General features: G+C 37.5%; 1 long non-coding RNA gene across 1 annotated transcript in view; it reads left to right on the top strand.

Annotated features, from left to right (window-relative positions):
* LOC145544828 (uncharacterized) overlaps positions 1–12,345 on the top strand; it is a 66,863-nt gene extending 54,518 nt beyond the window's left edge. Inside the window, exon 2 of the long non-coding RNA XR_014081654.1 lies at positions 12,282–12,345. This is a non-coding gene — a long non-coding RNA (uncharacterized LOC145544828). The remainder of the gene's footprint in view (positions 1–12,281) is intronic.
* Positions 12,346–21,409: the final 9,064 nt, after the last annotated feature.

The raw sequence follows: 21,409 nt of genomic DNA on the forward strand, positions 1-21,409 counted from the left end.
GTGACAACCTAGACTTATGATTGGCCTCTAAGGTGGGGACAGTTTTATGGGAAGAAGCATCAGTTATCTACTGAATTGTAGGACACTGAGCTGGTATCAGAAAACTAGTCAGTGTGTGGGAAATCCCCTATGCATTTGGTGGCTAGAAGTATCGTGAGTAGTAGAGGAGAAACATTAGCATTTTTCAGTATTTACATGCTAATTTTAAGAAATTATTATTTTATATGTTGATATTAATATATAATTAATATGTAGTATTAATATAATATTAAATAATATAACATTATTTAATATAATAATAATTTATTTCTTTTTTAAAAATTAGTTTATTTTCTATTTTTTAACTTTACAATATTGTATTTGTTTTGCCATACATTGACATGAATCCACCATGGGTGTACATGTTTTCCCCTTCCAGAACCCCCCTTCCACCTCCCTCCCCGTTAGCATGTATCTTTATAAAATGGCATACTGAAAAATGCTCATGTTTCTCCACCTGACACTAAGAACTGACTCATTGGAAAAGACCCTGATGCTAGGAAAGATGAAGGCTGGAGAAGGGGACGATGGAGGATGACGTCGGATGGTTGGATGGCATCACCAACTCGATGGACATGAGTATGAGTAAGCTCCAGAAGTTGGTGATGGACAGGGAAGCCTGGCGTGCCGCAGTCCATGTGGTCACAAAGAGTTGGACATGATTGAGCGACTGAACTGAAGGGAACTGAATTGAAGTATATATAGTTGAAAAATATATAACTAAAAGATATACAATACAGTGATTCACAATTTTTAAAGGTTATATTCCATTTATAGTTACTATAAAATATTGGCTATATTCCCCATGTTTTACAATATATCCTCGTAACTTATTTTATGCCTAATAGTTTGTACCTCTTATGGCTTTGTTGCCCCTCCTCCCTCTCCCCACTAGTAACCATTAGTTTGTTCTCTATATTTGTGAGTCTGCTTCTGGTTTGTTATATTGACTAGTTAGTTGGGTGTTTGAGGTTCCACATTTAAGTGATATCCTACAGTATTTATCATTTATGTCTGATTTATTTCAATAAATGCCAGTGTAATGCCTTCCAAGTCCATCCATACTGCTGAAAATGGCAAAATTTCATTCTTTTTATGACTGATATTCCATTGCGTATACATACTGTATCTTCTTTATCCATTCATCTGTTGTTGGACATTTATGTTGCTTCCACATAGCCAAGACTATTGTAAATAATGCTACTATGAACATTGCAGTGCATGTATCTTTTTGTATTAGAGTTTTTAATTTTGGATATATACCCAGGAATGGAATTGCTGGTTCTAATTTAAAAATATATGTTGAAACAGAGCAGGTACTTGAGGGAAGGGGATGTGAGTGATGGGAACTGGAGTGGAGAGTAAGGATAAGGGGGAAAACATATAGCAACCAATAGAGAATTCCACATTTCTTTCCAGCATTTCTCAAATAAAGGTAGACTTTAAAGATTTGTTTCATTTTAATGTTTTATTGGCATTTATCTTAGAAATAGTAATGAAACGAGTATAGGATCCAGATTAGAAAACATAGTTTTGTTTTGACCATTCTAACTAGATGAGCCATCACTGCCCCCATGCTCATATTCCTGAGCTACAAAATAATGATGCTACTGATCTTTTCACATTTTGAGGTCAGTCAGATGAGTTCTAACATGTAATAGTGCTTTGTAACTGTCGAATATTTTTCTAATGTTAATTTAACTCCTGTTGTAGCAAGTTGCCACACGTACCAACTTTGTGTTCTTTTAGTAAACCAAGTTAGAAATTGAAAAAGAAGTCTCTCTTACTCTCACATGGTTCTCCATTCATCTGAAAACAAATGTTAATCATAATTTTTTTGTTCAATTAGGAACAATTTAGTGCAGTAGTTTAGAGCTGGCCTCACCTGTCAGAATGGGTTAGCAATGAGCCCTCACTTGCTGTCAGTGACCTGGGGAAACTGACTGAAATTATTTTACTGAAGTATAGTTGATTTACAATATTATGTTAGTTTCAAGTGTGCAGCACAGTGATTCAGTCATATATTCCTTTTCAGATTCTTTTCTCTTATAAGTTATTAAAAAATATTGAATATAGTTCCCTGTGCTATACAGTAGGTCCTTGCAGGTTATGACTTAAGCTTTTTAAGTGGGTTTTCTTACCTGTAAGGTGAGGGTGGTCATACCTACCTCTAGGCAGTGTTAAGAGAATAATATGAGGTAATGAATATAATGTGCTTAAAATAGTCCCTGTCACAGAGCATTTAGCAAACATCAGTTGTTGTTATTACTATTATTATTTATCATTTAATTAAGATAAAACTCAGTGATTCACTCTGGCTACTCTCTTCACTCATGCTTTTTTGCAATAAATAATCCAAGTTGATCCCCAAAAATATCAAGGAAAACAAAAATAGATAAAACTAATAGGAGGAAAGGTCTTCTGAAGTATTAAGAGCATGTAATATAAATATGTTTTACTTACCAACATGGCTAACATCCATACATTTTTTAGGTTGAATTCTAGTCTACTCAGTCGTTTCCAACTCTGGAAAACATTTAGTCTAGCGCTCTCTCTTTTTTTCTTTCTTTTAATTCTGTCTTGTCTCTAGTTCAGAGAGAATTTAGAGCTATGACTGGGTTATGGTCCCCCTCAGCTATTTCATCTTTAATATCAATATTTTTTGACATTTAAATTAAAAATAGCATTCACGAGTCTGTCCTGATTTTAAAAGTAATAATATGTTTGTGCTGAGAATTTTGGAAAATATAGAAAAAGATAAGGGTAAACTTCAAATCACTTATATTCACATTATCTAAAGAGTGAAGGTTGATATTTTAAAGCGAAAACATTGTTTAACTACTTATATTTGACAGAAGAAAGAATACTAAAATGTAACTGAAAGGGATACTAAACTTAATTCATTTTAAAAATATGAATTCATTGCTAGAAGTTCCTGTCAAAGTTAAAATAAAAAAATAAGAAAAAAAATGAAAAGATTTCAGATATGTTTTATTGTTGTGGTTATTGTTATTGTGACTTTGAAACTGCAGATTTCTTAGAGAGCATAGAGTTAAGTTTCCAGATGGTAAAATTTAGGTATTATCTCATAAAAATCAGTTCATCTTTCATTAACTTCAAAAACTATTTGAGGTTCAAGCCCACTTTTAGAAACTACTCTCTAAGAGAAATTAATATGGAAAGACTTATCTGTAAGCACAATGTATGGTAAAATGACAAATTACACTTTTAGAAAACACACATACTATGAATTAGGAGTACTAGTTAGTCTGATTTGTCCATCTGAATTATATAACTAAATGTTTGGCTTTGTTGTTTCAGAAAGCTTTATTATTTTCATGTGCTCAAAATTACTTCATATATGGCTTTGTTTAGATTATAATTTTATTTTTGTTTCTATTAGAAACTTTTTTATTGAAGTATAGTTGATTTACAATGTTGTGTTATTTTCTGCAGTACAGCAAAGCAATTCAGTTATACATATATATATGCATTCCTTTCTATATTCTTTTCCATTATGATTTATCACAGGCTATTGAATATACTTCCCTGTGCTATATACAGCAAGATCTCATTGCTTATCCATTCTGTACATACTAGTTTAAATATGCTAACCCGAAACTTTTACTCCAACCGTCTCCCTACCCCTCTTCCCCTTGGCAACCACAAGTCGGTTCTTTATGCCTGTGAATCTCTTTCTATAGAACCTTAATTTCTTATTGGCAAGAAGAGGAATATTGTCTTATTAGCAGCATTTTATACTCTACACATGGACAACACCAGATGGCCAACACCAAAATCAGATTGATTATATTCTTTGCAGCCAAAGATGGAGAAGCTCTATACAGTCAGCAAAAACAAGACCGGGAGCTGACTGTGGATCAGATCATGAATTCCTTATTTCCAAATTCCGACTGAAACTAAAGAAAGTGGAGAAAACCACTAGACCATTCAGGTATGACCTAAATCAAATCCCTTATGACTATACAGTAGAAGTGAGAAATTGATTTAAAGGACTAAATCTGATAGACAGAATACCTGATGAACTATGGATGGAGGTTTGTGACACTGTACAGGAGACAGGAATCAAGACCATCCCCAAGAAAAAGAAATGCCCAAAAGCAAAATGGCTGTCCGAGGAGGCCTTACAAATAGCTATGAAAAGACCGGAAGCAAAAAGCAAAGGAGAAAAGGAAAGATATACCCATTTGATTGCAGAATTCCAAAGAATAGCAAGGAGATATAAGATGGCCTTCCTCAGCAATCAATGCAAAGAAATAGAGTAAAACAATAGAATGGGAAAGACTAGAGATCTTTTCAAGCAAATTAGAGATACCAAGGGAATATTTCATGCAAAGATGGGCTCAATAAAGGACAGAAATGGTAGAGACCTAACAGAAGCAGAAGGTATTAAGAAGAGGTGACAAGAATACACAGAAGAACTGTACAAAAAAGATCTTCATGACCCAGATAATCATGATGGTGTGATCACTCACCTAGAGCCAGACATCTTGGAATGTGAAGTCCAGTGGGCCTTAGAAAGCATCACTACGAACAAAGCTAGTGGAGGTCATGGAATTCCAGTTGAGCTATTTCAAATCCTGAAAGATGATGCTGTGAAAGTGCTGCACTCAATATGCCAGCAAATTTGGAAAACTCAGCCGTGGCCACAGGACTGGAAAAGGTCAGTTTTCATCCCAGTCTCAAAGAAAGGCAATGCCAAAGAATGCTCAAACTACCACACAATTGCACTCATTTCACACACTAGTTAAGTAATGCTTAAAATTCTCCAAGTCAGACTTCAGCAATATGTGAACCGTGAACTTCTAGATGTTCAAGCTGGTTTTAGAAAAGACAGAGGAACCAGAGATCAAATTGTCAACATCTGCTGGATCATCGAAAAAGCAAGAGAGTACCAGAAAAACATCTATTTCTGCTTTATTGACTATACCAAAGCCTTTGATTGTGTGTATCACAATAAACTGTGGAAAATTCTGAAAGAGATGGGAATACCAGACCACCTGACTTGCCTCTTGAGAAACCTGTATGCAGGGCAGGAAGCAACAGTTAGAACTGGACATGGAACAACAGACTGGTTCCAAATCAGGAAAGGAGTACGTCAAGACTGTATATTGTCACCCTGCTTATTTAACTTAAATGGAAAGTACATCATGAGAAACGCTGGACTGGAGGAAGCACAAGCTGGAATCAAGATTGCCGGGAGAAATATCAATAACCTCAGATATGCAGATGACACCACCCTTATGGCAGAAAGTGAAGAAGAAACCAAGAGCCTCTAGATAAGAGTGAAAGTGAAGAGTGAAAAGTTGGCTTAAAGCTCAACATTCAGAAAACTAAGATCATGGCAGCCAGTCCCATCACTTCATGGCAGATAGATGGGGAAACAATGGAAACAGTGGCTGACTTTATTTTTCTGGGCTCCAAAATCACTGCAGATGGTGACTGCAGCCTTGAAATTAAAAGACGCTTACTCCTTGGAAGGAAAGTTATGACCAACATAGATAGCATATTAAAAAGCAGAGACATTACTTTGTCAACAATGGTCCGTCTAGTTAAGGCTATGGTTTTTCCAGTGGCCCTGTATGGATGTGAGAGTTGGACTATAAAGAAAGCTGAGCGCCAAAGAATTGATGCTTTTGAACTGTGGTGTTGGAGAAGACGCTTGAGAGTCCTTTGGACTGCAAGGAGATCCAACCAGTCCATCCTAAAGGTGATCAGTCCTGGATGTTCGTTGGAAGGACTGATGTTGAAGCTGAAACTCCAATACTTTGGCCACCTAATGCAAAGAGCTGACTCATTGGAAAAGACCCTGATGCTGGGAAAGATTGAGGGCAGGAGGAGAAGGGGATGACAGAGTACAGATGGCTGGATGGCATCACCGACTTTATGGACATGGGTTTGGGTGTACTGCCGGAACTGGTGATGGACAGGGAGGCCTGGTGTGCTGTGGTTCATGGGGTCACAAAGAGTCGGATACGACTGAGCGACTGAACTGAACTGAACTGAACTGATAATTTAATTTTACATTCTTACTTGTAAAATTTCATAATAATATTTAGTCTAAATTTTAAGACATTTTCCAACAAAGTTCTCAGACTTCCAGTTCTAATTTGAACCAGTAGTTTTTTGAACTGATGACACAGCTTTCATATGGATATTTGTTTTAATTTTTTACTTTAGGTGCTTTGCACTGATTCATGTCCTTTCAAGATTCTATGTTGAGGCCCTAACTCTTAAATATGACTTTTTTGGAAATAGAGTCTTGAGGAGGTATAATTATGGTTAAATTGGGTCTTAAGGGTGGAGCCTTAATCTAATAGAATTAGTGTCCTTGTGAGAGACAAAAAAAAAAAAAGTGCTCACTCTTTCTGTCTCCACGTGTGCATGAAGAAGAGTTCATGTGAACATACTGCAACATAGCAGCTATCTAAAAGTCAGGAAGAGAAAACTTTTTAGAAACCAACCATGCTGGTATGCTACTCTTAGATTTCCAGCCCCAAAACTGTGAGAAAATACGTTTTTGTTGTTTAAGGCACCCATTCTATGGTATTTTGTTCTGGCAGCCAAAGCAGACTGATTTCACGATTTCTTGAGTTCCACGTTTGTCTTTTGAATTTTTTATTTGCTGGAGTTTGTCTAAGAAAACTTTTTTGTTTTTTTAGAATGAGTGTATGAATGATGAACTTCTGGTTTCTTGAATATCTGAAAATGTTATTTTGAATTAAGCTATAATGTACTGTATTAATTCATGTATGTTTTATGTATAAGGTCAAATGATTTCAAATTTTGAAATTCCAGGCATTGGTATGCACAATCCAATTAAAATAACAAAGCATGATAAATCTGCAAACTGCCAGACAGCAGAGTAAGTTATGACATAGAGCTAAGTTGATGTAAATCTCAGCAATGTATTGAAGATATTTGTTTATTTGATGATCCCCTCAGTTACTGTTATGTAACAGTGTCATCACACATTTAAGTTATAGTATAAATTTGTATCAAAAATTGTCATCTAAAGTCACTGAGCTTCTCTAGGAGCACTTGAACTGCTTATGAAGGTTTCTTGTTACGTGATATGATAAAATAATATCACTTAGCCTGCTGTTAAGTTAAATGAAAGGCTAAATGAAAACTAAATGATGCATCATAGATTTAACCATATATTTTCAGACTATATTTTTCTTCAACCATCATAATGAATGTGTGGATCACTGGCCCCAGGCTTTTTTTTAACTCATGATTACAATCTTCATCTTTGTAATACACTTGTAATTACACTTTGTAATTGTCTATCAGCTCATGTCTATTAATAGTAATCTCAGGGTTTCCTGTTTTGTTAAAGTTGCAAGCTTTAATTTTTTCTTAGTTGAATTGCATGTTGCAACTATTTAGTTTATCTTGAATATCAACCAGTGAGTCTTGCTAAATAGCTGTAATGGTTAGAATAATAATTCTTCATTACACATGGATTAATCACAGCAATCTCTTCTATTCTCTAGAAGTTCTGTCATATATTCTGAGATTTGGCACATGATAGGTAAGCTTATGATCTTAAAATTACTTTTTATTTCAATGCCTCAGAACATTTTATATACTATGCTTCCATTTTATAAGACAGAGAATGACAAACTCCTCTTTTATAGCTATGTGAGTATATATTTTGTATGTGTGTGTATGTATTAATATATATATTGATACTATGAAATAACTGTTCTATCAACTTTGTTTGTCTAGATCCAAACTGCAGGTCACATCTCCATCTATCTCCCATACAGAAGCAGTAAGATTACTAGTTCAAAATTTCCATTGGTACAATTACTAATTACTCACAGTCAGTTTCCACCTTCTGTATACGACTCTGTGAAGTTAATCTGGAATTCTTTCGGGTAGAATAGTTTGTAATTTCTCCAGATCTTTTCTGTGTCTTTGGCTTATATTTTCTGGGCTTTTATTTCTTCATCTGGCTGATGTCACGCTCTCTGCCTTTCTTTTCCAATAAGTTCTCATAATTTCTTGTTTGGGTAATCATTTTTTTACTACCATAGATATTAATTTTTGTTATATTTGCTGCCATTTCATTGGGATTTGGGGAGGGAAAAGAAGCCAATGTATTCCTTACTTCTTAAACTAGGTGTCTCTTTTTCTTCTATGAGTCTCCCATTTAGTAGAGTATGAACTTTAGGGACTCCACCAAGTCATTACATTTTTTCTTGTTCTTCAGAACAAGCAACCTCAAAATTACCATCCATGAGGCCATCCATTTTCCTATCACCTTTGTACTGATCATCTGTGGAGGGGAATCTGTGTTTACTGCTCACAAATTATCACACGCCTCACCTCTGATATTACAGAGGTTTTTACTTTTTTTTTTTTTTGCATTTAAAACATTATTCCTTTTAAGGAATGTACCCTACACTCTGTCTACTTCAGATCACATATATCACAAATATATTCTTTAGAAGTAAACTTTCCTTTTAATTTGGGCCACAGAGCACCAAGATAAGAAGTCAAATATAGGAAAGGAAGAGAATAAAAATTCTTTGAGTAAATAATAAAAAATCCTTACTTAGAATAATGAAACACTTTGAAGACATCAAATTGAGCCACCTCCTTTTATGGATAAGGTAGTTAAAATAAACTTTTAATTTCTATTTGAATACAACCCCTTTCAGTGACTGAAAGAAAATGCCAATGTTAAATATGCAAGGTAGACTTTCTGTGCAAACCCTTATGGCAATGAAAAGAGAGTTTCTTAAGTGAAGTGCAGTAACACTAATGACTCTTGAGTGACTGCAATAATGCTGTTGTCATGAGCTGCTCTGGACAATCCCAGGAGACTAAAACTTCCCTTTTCACATCAATCGTTACTGGAGTATTGAATGGGTGACTAATGGTGTTGTTGGCCTGTGGTTATGTTCATGACTCTTTCTTGGAGAATAATAATCTTCATATTTCTGCTTGTGGCCCTGGGCAGAGCTGACAAGGAGAATAAAATTTTCTACTTCCTATCCAAAGGATGGAAATGCTGCCCCAGGGGCTGCCCATGCTGAAAGCTAGAACTACTGTTCGTTCTCAAATGGTGCTCACCTACTCACCAATAACTCCATGGTTTCTAAAGTCCTGGCTAAAAGTTGAAAAATAACATCACATGTTACTATTCATCCTGACCTGGATCACTTAACAATTAGATGATTAATTGACTGATTATTGCTAACACTGGTAATGTAATTTGTACTACCCAAACAAATTCACCACAGTGACCTCAAAGTTGTGGATCAAAATACAAGTGTGGTAGTGCTGTCTGATAGAAAAGACCCTGCTGATTTCAGGCTCTGTGTTGAAAAACCGCCCAAGTGATGATAGGTTGAGTATAAGCAAGGCAGCCAATGAGGTCAAACCATTTACATTAGAGGTAGAAAAAACTAGGTATTCTAGTGTAGATGTGTTATTCCCATAATTTATAGTCTTTACCTCTATAGTGACCTACTTCTATCTTTTGTCCCCATACAATATTGTATTCCCATAGTTTTCACATCATTCAGTACATACACTTCCATAATTAATATTGTATTATCTGCTTTTGTTGTCAAGCAGAGTAGGACTAAAGACTTTATTCTTCTGATCTTACTCTTAGCATGTATCTAAATTGCATAGAAATTTTGGTATTTCAATTTCTTATTTTCTGTCCATTTACTGTGCTATTGGGCAGGTGTTTAATTTCTCTGAACATGATGGGTACTTTGCACATGGGAGGCTATTTTGGACATTCTACAGATAACATTAAAAAGACAATATTCTCTGTTTTTTCTATCATCTTCTAGCACAAGGTCTTATGCATAACAAACTTACTGTGAGTTGATGAAATTAACTAAACTAACACACAGCGCTCACCCTCAATAAAAGTTTCAGTCAGTTCAGTTCAGATCAGTTACTCAGCCGTGTCTGACTCTTTGCGACCCCATGGACTGCAGCATGCCGGGCTTCCCTGTCCATCACCAACTCCCAAAGCTTACTCAAACTCATGTCCATTGAAACAGTGATGCCATCCAACCATCTCATCCTCTCTCATCCCCTCTCCTCCTGCCTTCAGTGTTTCCCAGCATCAAGGTCCTTTCAAATGAATCAGTTGTTCCCATCAAGTGGCCAAAGTATTGGTTTCAGCTTCAGCATTAGTTCTTCCAATGAATATTCAGGACTGATTTCCTTTAGGATGGACTGGTTGTATCTCCTTGCAGTCCAAGGGACTCTCAAGAGTCTTCTCCAACACCACAGTTCAAAAGCATCAATTCTTCGGCGCTCAGCTTTCTTTATAGTCTAACTCTCACATCCATACATGACTACTGGAAAAACCATAGCTTTGACTAGATGGACCTTTGTTGGCAAAGTAATGTATCTGCTTTTTAATATGCTGTCTAGGTTGGTCATAACTTTTCTTCCAAGGAGCAAGGATACAATTACGCTAACAATAGTGTAACTAAGTATAGTATGTGCATACCCCATGCTCTATTCCACTCTCTGCTCTAAAAGCAACTCTATTCAACTCTGACACCCCAGAGAAATTTTAAACATGAATACAAAGATAGAGGCACAAACATGCTCTTTGTAGCATTGTTTATAATAGCAAAGAATTAACAGCATCTTTAAATATCTAAGTAAAGAGAGAAATAAAATGTATTAAATATTACCAAACGCATATCAACAGGGATATAACTTGAAAAAGATATATAAAAAAACTTAGAATTAGATCAATAAGTGCATCAAAATTCTACTGTATAAATATTTTAAATAAATGAAAAGCATATATAAAACATATAAACAAAATATAACTTAATATTATTATATATTTTATGATATGAATTTATATACAATTAATGCATAGAAGGTAGATACACATGGAAAGTAGATGTCAGAGGAGAATGATTCTGGGAAAGAATCTTTTTTAATTAAAAAAATACCAATAAAATCTATTAAATTCATGAATGCTTCTTTGAGTGATAGTTTGGTGCTGAAAATCAATTAAGGAGCTAAATTTCACATTGGAGAAATACACTGTAGGGAAGATACAGAGAATTCCAGCCTACATAAGTCCCCATTCACTCTCCCTACACAAAGAAAAACAAATACTGATAGAGACTCCAGATTTCTACAGATGATGGATTTGGAGAAAATAAGTCACCACTGCCATTTAGAAAATACAGGGCTATAGCAACTCACAATGGACCTCTCACTTAACATTGATAGCGATCAACTTTTATTGATCAACCCATGAGAGACTGACCCAGACTTGCCTGTGAATGTCCAGGAGTCTCTAGCAGAGGCATGGGTTGGTGGTGGCCTGATGCAGGGTTGGGGGCACTGAGTGCAGAAAGGCCTTTATGGGACCTTTTGAAGGAGGTCGCCATTATCTTCATTATGTCTACCATATTTTGGCTTCAGGTCAAACAACAGGGAGGGAACAAGGCCCCACCCATCATCAGAAAATTGGATTAAAGATTTACTGAGTATGGCCTCGCCCATCAGAAGATCCAGTTTCCCCCTCAGTCAGTCTCTCCCATTAGAAAGTTTCCATAAGCATCTTATCCTTCTCCATCAGAGGGCAGACAGATTGAAAACCACAATCACAGAAAACTAACCAATTTGAACACATGGACCACAGCCTTGTCTAACTCAATGAAACTATGAGCCATGCCGTGTAGGGCCACCCTAGATGGATGGGTCATGGTGGAGAATTCTGAAAAAACGTGATCCACTGGAGAAGAAAATGGCAAACCACTTCAGTATTCTTGCCTTGAGAACCCCATGATCAGTATGAAAAGGCAAAAAGATAGAATACTGAAAGATGAACTCCCCAGGTCGGTAGGTGCCCAATATGCTACTGGAGATCAGTGGAGAAATAACTCCAGAAAGAATGAAGAGATGGAGCCAAAGCAAAACAACACCCACTTGTGGATGTGACTGGTGATGGAAGTAAAGTCTGATGCTATAAAGAGCAATATTGCATAGGAACCTGGAATGGTAGGTCCATGAATCAAGGTAAATTGGAAGTGATCAAACAACAGATAGCAAGAGTGAATGTCAACATTTTAGGAATTAGTGAACTGAAATGGACTGGAATGGGTGAATTTAACTCAGATGACCATTATATCTACTACTGTGGGAAAGAATCCCTTAGAAGAAATGGAGTAGCCATCATAGTCAACAAAAGAGTCTGAAATATGCAGTACTTGGATGCAATCTCAAAAATGACCGAATGATCTCTGTTCATTTCCAATGCAAACCATCCAAGTCTATGCCATGACAAGTAATGCTGAAGAAGATGAAGTAGAACGGTTCTATGAAGACCTACAAGACCTTCTAGAACTAACACCAAAAAAAGATATCCTTTTCATTATAGGGGACTGGAATGCAAAAGTAGGAAGTCAAGAGATACCTGGAGTAACAGGCACATTTGGCCTTGGAGTACAGACTGAAGCAGGGCAGAATTTTGCCAAGAGAATGCATTGGTTGTAGCAAATACCCTCTTCCAACAACAGTAGAGAAGACTCTACACATGGACATCACCAGAGGTCAATACTGAAATCAGATTGATTATATTGTTTGCAGCCAAAGATGGAGAAGCTCTATATAGTCAGGAAAAATAAGACCGGAAGCTGATTATGGCTCAGATCATGAACTCCTTATTGCCAATTTCAGATTTAAATTGAAGAAAGTAGGGAAAACCACTAGCCCATTCAGGTCTGACCTAAATCAAATCCCTTATGATTATACAGTGGAAGTGACAAATATATTCAAGGGATTAGATCTGATAGAGTGCCTGAAGAAAAATAGACAGAGGTTAGTGACATTGTACAGGGAGCAGGTATCAAGCCCATCTCCAAGAAAAAGAAATGCAAAAAGGAAAAATGGCTGTCTGAGGAGGCCTTACAAATAGCTGAGAAAAGAAAAGATGTGAATCGCAAAGGAGAAAAGGAAAGATATAACCATGTGAATGCAGAGTTCCAAAGAATAACAAGGAAAGCTAAGAAAGCCTTCCTCAGTGATCAATGAAAAGAAATAGAGGAAAACAATAGAATAGGAAAGACTAGAGAGCTCTTCAAGAAAATTAGAGATACTAAGGGAACATTTCATGAAAGATGGGCACAATAAAGGACAGAAATGGTATGGACCTAACAGAAGCAGAAGATATTAAGAAGACGTGGCAAGAATACACAGAAGAACTATACAAAAAAATCTTCATGACCCAGATAACCACGATGGTGCGATCACTTACCTACAGCCAGACATTCTGGAATGCGAAGTCAAGAGGGCCTTAGGAAGCATCACTACGAACAAAGCTAGTGGAGGTGATGGAATTCCAGTAGAGCTATTTCAAATCCTAAAAGATGATGCTGTGAAAGTGCTGCACTTAATATGCTAGCAAATTTGAAAAACTCAGCAGTGGCCACAGGACTGGAAAAAACCAGTTTTCATTCCAATCAGAAAGAAAGGCAATGCCAAAGAATACTCAAACTACCGCACAATTACACTCATCTCACACGCTAGCAAAGTAATGCTCAAAATTCTCCAAGCCAGGCTTCAACAATACGTGAACCGTGAACTTCCAGATGTTCAAGCTGGAGTTAGAAAAGGCAGAGAAACAAGAGAACAAGTTGCCAACATCCATTCGGTCATCGAAAAAGCAGGAGAGTTTCAAAAGAACATCTACTTTTGCTTTATTGACTATGCCAAAACCTCTGACTGTGTGGATCACAAGAAACTGGAAAATTTTTCCAGAGATGGGAATAATAGACCACCTGACCTGCCTCCTGAGAAATCTGTATGCAGGTCAGGAAGCAACAGTTAGAACTGGACATGGAACAACAGACTGATTCCAAATCAGGCAAGGAGTACGTCAAGGTTGTATATTGTCACTCTGTTTATTTAACTTATATGCAGAGTACATCATGAGAAATGCTGGGCTATTGAAGCACAAGCTGGAATGAAGATTGCCAGAAGAAATATTGATAACCTCAGATATGCAGATGACACCAACCTTATGGCAGAAAGCCAAGAAAAACTAAAGAACCTCCTGATGAAAGTGAAAGAGGAGAATGAAAATTTTGGCTTAAAACTCAACATTCACAAAACTAAAATCGTGCCATCCTTTCCCATCACTTCATGGCAGATAGATGGCGATGGACAGGCAGGCCTGGCGTGCTGCAGTCCATGGGGTCACAAAGAGTCAGATACGACTGAGCGACTGAACTGAACTGAACTGAATTGTACCCGAAAATGCCTCCACTGATTCATAATTGTACAATATTTTCCAATATTTCATGTTGTTTGAATTATTATATTTGTAAGTCACATTGGTATAATTTGAATATGTTATATATAATGAAATCTCTGAGCGTATGTGGATCTGTTTTTTGATCTGGCTTTTTTTCTGTTATTACAACACTGCTTTAATTACTATAGTCTTGTAAAATATCCTAATAGCTTGTTAAATTAAGTTCTATTTGCTCTGCTTTTTCTGGATTACCACAGTTATCTTAAAACTTATATTCTTCTGTATTAATTTTAAAATTTGCAAATTAGAATTGTCCCACTGCACAAATGCAAAGGGCACCATTCATGTAAAATATAAATTGCAACAATGTATTCTTGTTATAAATTCCTTTAAACTCTTAAAATATTTTTACTGCAACTACCATTGAATGTTTAAGCTAATTTGGCAGATATTGGCATATTTATAATGTTGTCGCAGGCTTTGTGTAATTACATACTTATGTATACTCTATAAGGATATGAAGTTTAGTTTGTTTTCTTTATCACTGCTCTAACCTTATAACTTAGGTGAGAGCTTGACACAACAGGAATTCAATAAATTGCTGAATGAATAACATTTTCTACCTGTCCACTCTTTTATTCATATGTATAGAGTATTTCTTGGAGAAGGAAATGGCAACCCACTCCAATATTCTTGCCTGGAGAATTCCATGGACAGAGGAACCTGGTAGGCTACTGTTCATGGGGTCACAAACAGTCAGACATGACTGAGTGACTAAGCACATAGAGTATTTCTGTACCCATTTTGGAATATTTGTGTGTCTTACTAAATGTCACTTAATGATATTTACATGTTTTTCAGAATGATTTTTAAAGATTTTGTTAGGTTATTTCCTAGATACTCTACAGATGTTATTTAAAAGATAATTACTGGTATAGGTAAACTTTGTTGATTTGGGGGGATGAAGTTCATATATTGCTACAGTGTAATTAATTTTAGACATTTATCCACTGTTTTTTTTTTTTTTCTGTGCACATGATCATAGATATTTCAAATGAGATTTTAACTCTTTATTTGAATATTTAAGTCTTTTGGTTATTTTGTCTTGCTGCATTGAGCAGAACCTCCATGAAGTATGCATGATATTTATAGTAAGTTTTTGCTGGTCACTTACTATATCATAAGGGCCTCCCTGGTGGCTCAGACAGTAAAGAATCTGCCTGCAATGCTGGAGACCCAGGTTTGATACCTGGGTTGGGAAGATCCCTTCAAAAGGGCATGGCAACCCACTCCAATATTCTTGCCTCGAGAATTCCATGAACAAAGGAGCCTGGTGGGCTACAGTCCATGGGATTGCAAGGAGTCGAACACAATTGAGCAACTGACACAACACTACTACGTAATATAGGCTTCTCCGGTGGCTCAAATGGTAAAGAATCTGCCTGCAATGCAGGAACCCTAGGTTTGATTTCTGGGTCAAGAAGATACCCTGGAGAAGGGAATGGCTACTCACTCCAGTTTTCTTGCCTGGAGAATTCCATGGACAGAGAAGCCTAGTGGGCTACAGTCCATGGGGTCACAAAGAGTTGGGCACCACAGAGTCACTAACACTTTCAGTACTATATAATACATTCATATAAGATTCCCTCTCTCTACTTTGCTAAGGGTTTAGGAAAAAGTAAGTAGAAGTTAAATTTTATTGAATGCTTTTATTTTTATATGATTTATAATGACATAGTTTTTCCCTTTTAATCAATTAGTATAGTCAGCTTAATTAATGAGTTATCTAATTTTGACATTTCTTTCAATTTGGAAAATTAATACAATTTGCAAAAACAATACAACTTACATGTTTCTACAGATTATCATTGGGCTCATTTAGTTAATCTTTACCTAGAATTTTTGTGACTACATTCACAAATGAGAATGACTTATAATGTTAATTTCTTGTCATAAATGTTATATTTACTCTTATAAAAATTAGCGGCAGCTTTGTCTCTATTTTGGTTTTCAAGGACAAACTATAGAAGCTGTAGGTTATTATATGTTCCTTGAAACTGCTTAAGTAGACTATCTGGGTGGTGACTTCTTTTAGAGAGAAGTTTTCATCTATCATCTGATTATTTTTAATGGTTATTGAGCTAGTCCTGTTTTCTATTTCTTACTGGCCAATTTTAGTAATCAAAAGATTCAGTTACAATGCTAAGAACTGCTGCTCTTTAAGTAGTGGTTTTCTCTTTTACTCTGAATCTTGCTTATTTATTTAAAATTTTTTTCTCGATGAATCTTACTAGAGAATTGCCTATATTAGTTGTCTTTTAAACATAGATTGAGTTTGGTTAATGTTTTACTTCTTTTTCTATTTCACTGATTTTTGCTCTTATGTTAATTATTGTCTTCTTACATAGTTTTAGAAAAGTATTTCATTTTCAAATTTTTCTCATTTTCCTAGATTTTCTAATTTTTGAGTTGAAGCCTCAACTAATTTGCTTTCAATCATCGTCATTTTCGGTTGCTTCTACATCTATAAATTTGCCTATGTTTATCAGTTTACCTCCATAATTATGATGTGCAGTATTTTCATGATCTTCTAACTGTATTTCATAATTTGAGCCTTTGACTCATTGATTTTTGGACATAGGATAATGGGTTTTCAGTTATATGGTATTTTTTTAATCCTTTTGATTTCTAAATTTTTCACATTGTGGTAGCTATTGGAGGCATTATGCAGGTGAGTCCTTAGAGGCAAATGGTGTTTGGAGGGCAGTCTACTCAGGTGTGCAGAAAGAGGAGAAAGATAAGGATGGCTGGAGACTGGCAGTGGAAGGCAGCCAAATCTGACAGCACCGGGTAGTATCAAGTGAGCTCTCCTTCAGTTCAAGTCCTCTGCTAGCCTGACAACCTTATTTTCTGACTTCAGATTGAAACTGTGCAGTTCAGGTTTCTGTGGCCTTGGATCTTGGCAGAGGTGGTAGTGGGGTTCCAGGGTTGGCTGCCAGAACCCTGATTTTCTGTTTGGGGTCTTTTGTTTCCTGGAAGGCGAGAGAGGCTTGCTGCTCAGGTTCACTCCTGCAGTCTGACTTGTGGCAGCCCTGCACCTGCAGAGCCTTTGGGCAGAAGTTTCCACCCTGGCTGGACCCCTGGGGAGAGGCAGGACCTCACTGTGACCCTGACTAGGTTATCCTAGAGATGTTAATGAGCATTGAGGTGTGCTTGATAAATGGCAAGTGCGAGACTCCTTAAGAATGAGCCTGGGATGCCTCCAGCACCTGGGGCACTCAGGTGTTTCTCATTCAGGATTCCCCTGCTGTTTTCTACAGAAAACAGCAACCCTTTGGCCTGGTTGCACCGCCCTCCGAGCTGTCCCAGATTCTCAGGACTTCTGAGCTCGTCTTTTTCCTGCGCCTCTATCAGGACCCACACTTACCTCCCCTTACCCACCAAAAACCACAAAAGAGCACCATGAGGTCTCCAACTGCACCAGTTTGCCTTCCTGGAAAACTCCATACTCCACCCACGCAGACCAGGCCCCAGGCCCCAGCCTGCCTCTGCCTGTGGGTGGTTTGCGTGGATGTGGAGACGAGTAGTGTCTGGAGTGCGCGGTGCTCAGCTCTGCAGGAAGAGGGGAAGGAGGAGGACAACAGGAGACTGATAATGGAAGGCGGTCACAGCTAACAGCACTGGATATTATCAGGTGAGCTCCCGTTCAGGCCATCTGCTGGCCTGACACACCTTATTCTCTGGTTTTAGAATGGAACTGTGCATTCAAGTTGCTGTTGACTTTGGATCTTGGCAGATGTGGGATTGGGGTTCACGGGTTCCGTGTAAGAAACCTGAGTTGCTATTCTGGGACCGTGGTTTCCTGGAAGACTTGCTGCCCAAGAATGCACAGTTCACCCTTCATCCCCAATTTTGACCTTGGGCTGTCCTGTCTCTGCACAGCCTTTGGGCTGGGAGCTTGGTCCCCCACACCTGGCTGGGCCACTGTGATTCTGACTAGGGAATCCTGGTGATGTCAATGATGACTGGCACCTCAGGGTTCACCAAAGGGGTAACATTTGTAGAATTTATTAGAATTGATGAACCTACATTGATACATCATTATCACCCAAGGTCTGTAGTTTACTGCTATGATTCACTCTTTCTTTTATAATTACTGTGGGTTTGGACAAAAGTATAAGGACGTATGTCCATCATTATGGGATCATCCAGAGTATTTTCACTTCCCTAAAATTCTCTGTGCTGTGCCTACTCACCCCTCACACCATCAACCCCTGGAAACCACTGGTCTTTTCACTGTGTTCAGTTTTATCTTTTTCAGACTAGTCAGATGATTGAATCATACAGCATGTAGGGGGCTGTTCAGGTTGACTTTTTCACTAAGTAATATTTCATGCAAAGATGGGCACAATAAAGAACAGAAATGGTAAGGACCTAACAGAAGCTGAAGATATTAAGAAAAGGTGGCAAGAATACCCACAAAAACTATACAAAAAAGATCTTCATGATCCAGATAACCACGAAAGTGTGATCACTCACCTAGAGCCAGACATTCTGGAATGTGAAGTCAAGTGGGCCTTAGAAAGCATCAAAGCAAACAAAGCTAGTGGAGGTGATGGAATTCCAGTTGAGCTATTTCAAATCCTAAACGATGATGCTGTGAAAGTGCTGCACACAATATGCCAGCAAATTTGGAAAACTCAGCAGTGGCCACAGGACTGGAAAGGGTCAGTTTTCATTCCAATCCCTAAAAAAGGCAATGCCAAAGAATGCTCAAACTACCACACAGTTGCACTCATCTCACACGCTAGTAAAGTAATGCTCAAAATTTTCCAAGCCAGGCTTCAACAGTATGTGAACTGTGAACTTCCAGATGTTCAAGCTGGATTCAGAAAAGGCAGGGAACCAGAGATCAAATTGCCAACATCCGCTGGATCATTGAAAAAGCAAGAGAGTTCCAGAAAAACATCTATTTCTGCTTTATTGACTACGCCAAAACCTCTGACTGTGTGGATCACAACAAACTGTGGAAAATTCAAGAGATGGGAATACAAGACCACCTGACCTGCCTCCTGAGAAACCTGTATGCAGGTCAAGAAGCAACAGTTAGAACTGGACATGGAACAACAGACAGGTTCCAAATAGGAAAAGGAGTACATCAAGACTGTATATTGTCACCCTGCTTATTTAACTTACATGCAGAGTACATCATGAGAAATGCTGGGTTGGATGAAGCAAAATCTGGAATCAAGATTGCCGGGAGAAATATCAATAACCTCAGATATGCAGATGACACCACCCTTATGACAGAAAGCGAAGAAGAACTAAAGAGCCTCTTGATGAAAGTGAAAGAGGAGAGTGAAAAAGTGGGCTTAAAGCTCAACATTCAGAAAACTAAGATCATGGCATCTGGTCCCATCACTTCATGGCAAATAGAATGGGGAATCAATGGAAACAGTGATGGACTTTATTTTTGAGGGCTCCAAAATCACTGCAGATGGTGATTGCAGCCATGAAATTAAAAGACGCTTGCTCCTTGGAAGAAAAGTTATGACCAACCTAGACAGCATATTAAAAGCAGAGATATTGCTTTACCAACAAAGGTCCATCTAGTCAAAGCTCATAGTCATACATGGATGTGAGAGTTGGACTATTAAGAAAGCTGAGGGCTGAAGAATTGATGGTTTTGAACTGTGGTGTTGGAGAAGACTCTTGAGAGTCCCTTGGACTGCAAGGAGATCCAACCAGTCCATCCTAAAGGAAATCAGTCCTGGGTGTTTATTGGAAGGCCTGATGTTGAAGCTGAAACTCCAATACTTTGGCTACCTGATACGAAGAGCTGACTTATTTGAAAAGACCCTGATGCTGGGAAAGATTGAAGGTGGGAAGAGAAGGGGATGACAGAGAATGAGATGGTTGGATGGCATCACCAACTCAATGGAGATTAGTTTGAGTACACTCCAGGAGTTGGTGATGGACAGGGAGGCCTGGCGTGCTGCAGTCCATGGGGTCACAAAGAGTCAAACATGACTGAGCGACTGAACGGAGCTGAACTAAATATGCGTTAATCTTTCCTCATGTGTTTTCATGGCTTGGTAGCTCATTTCTCTTTAGTGCTGAATAATATGCCACAGTTTATCTGTTCACCTACTGAAGAACATCTTGGTTGCTTCCCAGTTTTGGCAATTATGAATAAGGCTACTCAGATATTGATGAGCATGTTTTCATGTATATATAAATTTTGAGTAAATAGCAAAGGGCAAAACTGCCAGAAGATCATATGGTAAAAGTATGTTTAGTGTTTTAAGAAAGAGCCTAACAGCCTTGCTCAGTGAGTGCGTCGTTTTGCATTCCCACCAGCAGTGAATGAGAGTTCCTGTTGCTCTGCATCCTCATCAGTGTTTGGTATTATCTGTGTTTCAGATTTGGGCCATGCTAATAAGTGTGCAGTGCCATTTTGTTTTAATTTGCATTTTCCTGGTGACATAAATGAAGCTTCTTTTTATATGCTCATTACCATCTGTATGTCTTCTTTGGTGAGATGTCAAAGTATTTGGTCCATTGTAAAATTGGATTGTTAATGTTGTTGAGTTTTAAGAGTTCTTTGTATATTTGGATAACAGTCATTTGTCAGATGTGTCTTGCAAATATTTTCTTTTAGTCTGTGGTTTGTCTTTTCATTCTCTTTACAGGGTCATTAACAGAACTGAAGCTTTTAATTTAAATGAAGTATAGCTTATGAATTTTTTTTCATGGACTATGCCTTTGACATCATTTCCTCGAGTAGATAATTTAATTTAATGTATTTTGTAGAGTGGGATTATAGCAATGGGTAACAGTTCATAATCCACAGACTGTTGTCATTAGTCTGGTTTCTTTCTGCCTCTACCCTCTCCCTTTCCACTGCTCACTCTTCCAGTCCTAGATATTCTTCAGAAGATCCAAAGTCTTCTCTACTGTGCAGAGATGTATCTCCTTACTCTTAAACCTTTACTTCAGCTAACAATACTCAGTTTCTTGGTGGAAGACCCTCCATTCTTACCACAAATCAGTGGTAAGATCCCTGTCCATCACCAACTC

The sequence above is a fragment of the Giraffa tippelskirchi genome, chromosome 1, assembly GCF_054371585.1.
Source record: "Giraffa tippelskirchi isolate mGirTip1 chromosome 1, T2T-mGirTip1v1.2.pri, whole genome shotgun sequence".
In the NCBI taxonomy this organism is placed as follows: Eukaryota; Metazoa; Chordata; class Mammalia; order Artiodactyla; family Giraffidae; genus Giraffa; species Giraffa tippelskirchi.